Consider the following 6,000-nt stretch of genomic DNA (forward strand, 5'->3'; position numbering starts at 1 on the left):
TTGGCTTCTAGGCGTGGGTTGGCGACGGCCAAGCCCCGCCGCTGGAAATTTTGCCTCGTCTGCAGGATTAGCTCTGCCTCAGCTGGTAACTGGACACGGAGGCCTAGGCTGACTCTGGTGGTTCCTAAGGGGGGAATGACGATGGCAGAGGGCGCATAGAACTCCATGGGGGCGCCTGCTTGATTCAGGTTGCTTGGTCTCCTAGCTCCTACCCGGATGGGGATGGCTGTCATCAACAGGGGGCACATGGCTTCAGCTTCGTCTTCTGGGGCGGCCTCTTCCATCGCAGTGGCTGGTTCTTCTCCTACAGGCTCGCTGCTGGCTGGCAGGTTCTCCATGTCCGCGTCAGGATTCCAGATGGCATCTCTGGGTGGCTCTGGAGCGGGCGGCGGCGGCGGTGGTTCGTTGGGCTGCTCCTGCAGGTTCTCCTCTACTGGGTCACGATCCTGGGCGCTAGGCTGTGGGGCGGCTGCGGCTGGCTGGTGCACTGGGAGCTGTCCTGGGTCGCTAGCTGTGGGCGCCGCCGCTCCAACTGGCAGCTCGGTGGCATCCTCGTCGCCGTCCATATCAACTTGGATGTCTGCTGGGATCTGGTGGGCAGTCACATCTCCAGTGTATTTGCGCAGTCGGCCTACATGCGCGGTAACTTCTGAGATCCTTGCTACTGGAGAGGCAGGTTTGATGACATAATGTACTTCTGTAGCTTGCCTCACTACTTTCCAGGGGCCAGTCCATCTCTTGGTAATCTTGGCTGCCTTCCCTGGCACCAGGCGGGGGGCCAGGTACCAGACCAAGTCTCCAACCTCATACTTGGCCGTGCCTTCGTAAGCTGCCGCGCTCCTCCGGATGGCTCCCTCCTCCTTCTGCTGGATGGCATCATACACTGCATAGTAGCGCTGCAAGAGAGCTTGGACGTTGGCTGGAACTGAAGCATATTCGGTCTCTGGCAGCCGTAGTACCATGTCCACCAGAAGTTTGGCCTCTCTCCCAAAGAAGGCCAGGAACGGGGTCACGCCAGTGGATCTGCAGGCCTTGGTGTTGTAGGCTAAGGCAATGGCAGGCAGGTGGGGCTCCCAGTTGTTATCGTCTCTGTCTAGGAACAGGCGCATGCCTGTATTGAGCGTCCTATGAAACCTCTCCACTCGGTTGGACTGCGGGTTGTAGGGTGGTGGATGTGTCAGGCCAATCTCAAGCCTGGAGGCCAGTTCCTGGAATACCTGGCCGGTAAACTCCATTCCATTGTCGGAATGGATCTTCAGGGGGCATCCGAACGTGGCCAGGTGGCGGTGCAGCAGGGTCTCAGCCACCGTGAGGGTGCGCTTGTTGGGGATGGCGTAGAGGCTGACAAACCGGCTGAACCCATCTTGACAGGTGAGGATATAGCGGTTCCCAGCTGGGGTCTCTGGCAGTGGCCCCACCAGGTCGATAAATAGGACTTGCTGTGGATACCCCTGGCGGGAGGGCACGTGTATCCCTTGCTTCAGTCTCTCCTTGGTAACCTTCTGGACACACTCAGGGCAAGTCTGAACCATCAGACGGACGTCACGGGCCAGGTTGGGCCACCAGAAGTGCATGGCAACGCGGGCGATAGTCGCGTCCATCCCAAAGTGCCCAGCCATGGGGGTCCCATGGGCTAGAAAGAACGCGTCCTGCTGGAGGGCCGAAGGCAGCAGGTATCTTGTCCTCTCCCCTGTCAGGGTCTGGTCAGTGGTGGTGAGGCAGCCATGCTCGTCAAGCCCCAAGGCTGGGAAGCGGCTGGCGTACTGCTGCTCGTCTCGTTCCTTGCCACGCAGCTCAGCCTTAGTTGGGGCTTTGCCATCAGCCACCCATTGGCGGACACGGAGCAGGAGGGGGTCCTGTGTCTGGGCCTCCAATACTCTAGCTGGATCCAGTCGGGCGGCAGGGGGCCGGCTAGCTGCGGACTCCCCTAGCTGGCAAAGGTTGTGGATGTACTCAGCCTGCTCTGCTAATTCTTCGGCGCTAGCCGTTGGCATGTTGGCGTCTTCCCGGTGGCTGAGGGCGTCGGCGTTGGTATTCTGGGTGCCAGGCCGGTGGCAGACAGTAAAATCTAAGGCTGCTAGCTCCTCCTGCCAGCGGGCCACCATCCCTGTGGATGTGTTCAGTGATTTCATTTGTAGCAAGGCTGAGGAATCAGTGTTGATCTGGAAGCTGCGGTAGGACAAGATGCCGTGGAATTTTCGGATCCCATACATAATGGCGGCCATCTCTCCCTTCCAGGACGGGTAGCGCGTCTCAGGGTAGGTTGTCTTGCGCCCCACGGCGGCAATAAGCCTCTCCTTGCCATCCTGGCATTGACTCAGTATGGCAGAGATGGCGCGGCTGCTGAAGTCTGTGGTGAGCTGGAATACCGCTGGCAAATCAAACCTGGGCGGCGCTCGGATGGGGGCCTTGCGGAACTTGTCCTTGAGTTGCAGCAGCTGGGCTTCCATCTCAGGCGTCCAGGTTAGGGTCTTGGCCGTCTTCTGCCGATTCATCTCGTAGGTGAGGTCTGCATACTCTGGGATGAACAGGCGGTAGTATCCAAAGAACCCCAGCAGCGCCAGCAAATCCTTGGGGGTGCTGGGAGCTGGCCAGTCCAGGATACGGTCAATATAGTCCTCCTGCATGGCTATCCCCTCACGGCTGAGGGTGTGGCCCAGATAATCTACCTTGGATCGAAACAGCTTGGTCTTGGCTGGCTTGAGGCGGATTCCTCCCCTGCGGTGGGCTTCCAAGACCTCTCGGAGCCTGGCCAGGTGGGCCCAGGTATCCTGGTGGAAGGTCAGGACGTCGTCAAGGTATGACTGGAGGTTGGCTGTGCCTAGTGGGTTTAGGACCCCTGCAATAAACCTGGAATAGACAGACGGTGCCGTAGCCAGGCCAAAGGGCATCCTTTTCCATTGATACAAGCCCCTGGGGGTGGTGAAGGCGGTGCAGGGCCGGCTGTCCTCGGACACACGGATGGTGTAGTATGCGGCCACCGCGTCTAAGGCACTGTAGACACGGTGCCCTCCAGCTCGTTCTACCAACTGCTGGATCCTAGGCAGGGGGTAGCTGTCCAGCTTCAGGCACTTGTTGAGGGCTCTGTAGTCGACGGCCCAGCGGGTGCTCCCGTCCTTCTTCTTGATGGGCACCAGGGGGCTGCTCCAGGCGGAGTCTGACGGCTCTATAACTCCCTCCTGTAGCCAGGTGTCCAGCTGTTTCTCCAGTTCAGCCTCTTGCCGCGGGTTCAGATCCCTAAATCTCTGGCGGATCGGCTGGGTCCCTGGCTTGAGGCGCAGCTGCAGCTCGACCACATCTGTGCAGCCGGGGGTAGAATTGGAGAAGACATCTCTGTATTCTGATAGCATAGTCCAGACCTCCTTCTTGAGCAAGGGGTCCTTGCGCAGGAACTCATTGTCTTCCATTTCCAGGGCCTCCCACAACTCCTGCATTTCTGGGGGCTCAGCAGGCTCTTGGAACGAGTGGAGGCGCGGGGGAGGCGTATCAGAAACCTCTAGTATGTCAGGCTTGACCAGCTCCCCAGCCACTGGGAGGCCGGCGTCCAGCAGGAGGGGCACCTCCCCTTCATTTACCACCAATACTCGAAACACAGTGGCGGAGCCAGGCCTGTGGGCATACAGGCCTTCTGGGATGACAAGATCCTCCCCAAACCTCTGTTCTGGGGCAGCTAGTTGGATGGCATCCTTGGTGCGATGGCCTACTAGCTCAACAGGGACTGCCATGACCCCACGGCCAGGCAGGACCACCCGCTTGGCTGTGCGGAGCTGGGGTGGCTGGCCATCAGTTGGAGTGACAGCGCTTAGCCTATACGTGGCTGGTGCGGGGTCAGCTTTGGCTCCGGGACCCACCGGCCGCGACTTGACGGGCTCGGCGTCTGGAGGGGCTGACGTGTCGGAGCCAGGGATGGCTCCGAGGGCGTCCGGCCACGACTTGACGGGCTCGGTACTGGGAGAGGCCGAGGTGCTGGGTCCAGCCTTGGCTCCGTGGGCGTCCGGCGGCGACTTGACGGGCTCGGCGCCGGGAGAGGCTGATGCCGGGGAATTGAGTGTGGCTCCGGGTGCCTCAGACCACGACTTGACGGGTCTGGGCTCAGGCTGGGCTGGCTGACTGGCCGGGGGCCCCAGGTAGAGGGGGCCAGGTGGACACGGCTGGCCGTTGATAAAAGTGTCGGCGGAGAAGATGGGCTCTGGAGGGCTGGCAATCTCAATGAACGTTGTTGGCAGGCTCTCCCTCGACACCTTGGGCACTGGGGGCAACCCCATGGCTAGCAGGTTGGCCCCCTTGTGTGCGTTGAGCTCAGTGTCCACCCAGTGCGTGCCTTTCTCAACCACACGCGGCTGCTCTGGCAGGGGGCCTGGCAGAGGCCCCTCATAACTTAGCTCTCTCTCGGCTGTCTCTCGGTCAATGGGGACACCACGGAGTGGGATAAACTCCCCACGCACCCACAAGCAAGGTGGTTGCATGTCGAAACAGAGCCTAGTTCCGAACTCCTTGAGAAAATACCCTCCTAGGTTCAGAGGGTGTGAGAGGTTCCGGACCACAGTCACGTGGTATAGATGGAGTATAAGGGTGTGTGAGACTGCCATATATAACTCTTTTAATTTTCCTATTACCTGGAGGGGCTGGCCTTCCTCGTTAGCAGTCAGGATTTGGGTGTTGTCCGGAATCAACATGCGTTGCACGCCCATCGCGTGCATGAGGTGTTCAGAAATTACAGCAGACCCTGGTACACGGTTGCCAGAATCGATCATGGCATCAACCTGTACATGCTGGGCAGGGTCAGGAGTAGGAAACCTCACCCTGACATGGCAGGGGAAGTGGAGGTCCTGCCCTTGAGACAAGGGGGCCTCTCGTTCGGCTGGGGTTGGCAGAAACTTCGGTGGTGGCCGAACCGCAGCTATGGTGGTATCGCTTACCATGGTGGCTTAGACTGTAGCTTCGAATCACTAGAGCTTATTAATTATCACTGGGTCAACAATTTTATATTTATTTTTATCACTTGGTTGACATTTATACACACTTATGTGTTGTTATCACTAGGAGCTCTAGGTGTGATTCTGGAAGCACTGGCAGCAGGGAATGTCCGTCCTGCAAGGTTCAGAGGGGTGACGGCGGTAGGGAATGACCCGTCCTACAGCGCCGCTGGTTCGAATCCCGAAAATGGCGGCAGGGAATGGCCCGTCCTGCAGCGCCTCGGGTTCGAATCCTGGAAGGCAGCGGCAGGGAATGTCCCGTCCTGCCGTGCCTGTGGCTCAAAATCTGCTATCCGTCGCAGTGGTAGGGCTTACTTGTGTGCTGAAGCTTCGCAGCCACACATTGCCTTCTTAAGGAGACCAGCACCCAGCTGTCTGTCTCGTAGGTTTGGCCTGGGTGTCCTGGGGCTTGTCCCAGCTACACTTGCCAATTTAGACTCAGTTCTGTAGCCGTCTGAGCTAAATTATCCGATTGCCATGGCTGCGCACCTAGCGCTACTCCTACACGGCACGGAAAAGCGTCTTAACTGGCGCTTTTAGCAGGCTAAATCTGCTTGCCGTAGGCCAGAGGCCCACATATTGCGTTCAAAATGATGGAAATTCGACCTAAAAAGGCCGTCTCACGGGTCAGTTGGCTTCTCAGTTGGCGGCTGATTGTCCCCTTACTTGCCAAAGGGTCCAATCAGAGGTAGAATAGGCTAGTTTCTGTAAGGCTCGATTGAAACACGCTGACACCAAGTTCTGGTAAGCCGAGCGTTCTCGGCCCACAGGGTAACGAGTTCGAGTTCAACGAGCCCTAGCCTTTAATTATTCTACCAAAACAAACAAGCAGGATTCAATCATACAGAAATTATATATTTAAACTGAATAATATTTACAGAGAATGTTTACTATATATATACAACAGATTATAACAATGGTTAGGTTTGAAGGGGGTGTGGGACGCTAGGGCTTAGCTCCCGGCGGTAGACAGGCTGTGGGGGCAGCGGTGGCAAAAGGGGAGGCAGCGCCTCCCGGTTGTATA

The sequence above is a fragment of the Acartia tonsa genome, chromosome 5 (assembly GCF_053477335.1).
Source record: "Acartia tonsa isolate MP-2025a chromosome 5, ASM5347733v1, whole genome shotgun sequence".
NCBI classification, from domain to species: Eukaryota; Metazoa; Arthropoda; class Copepoda; order Calanoida; family Acartiidae; genus Acartia; species Acartia tonsa.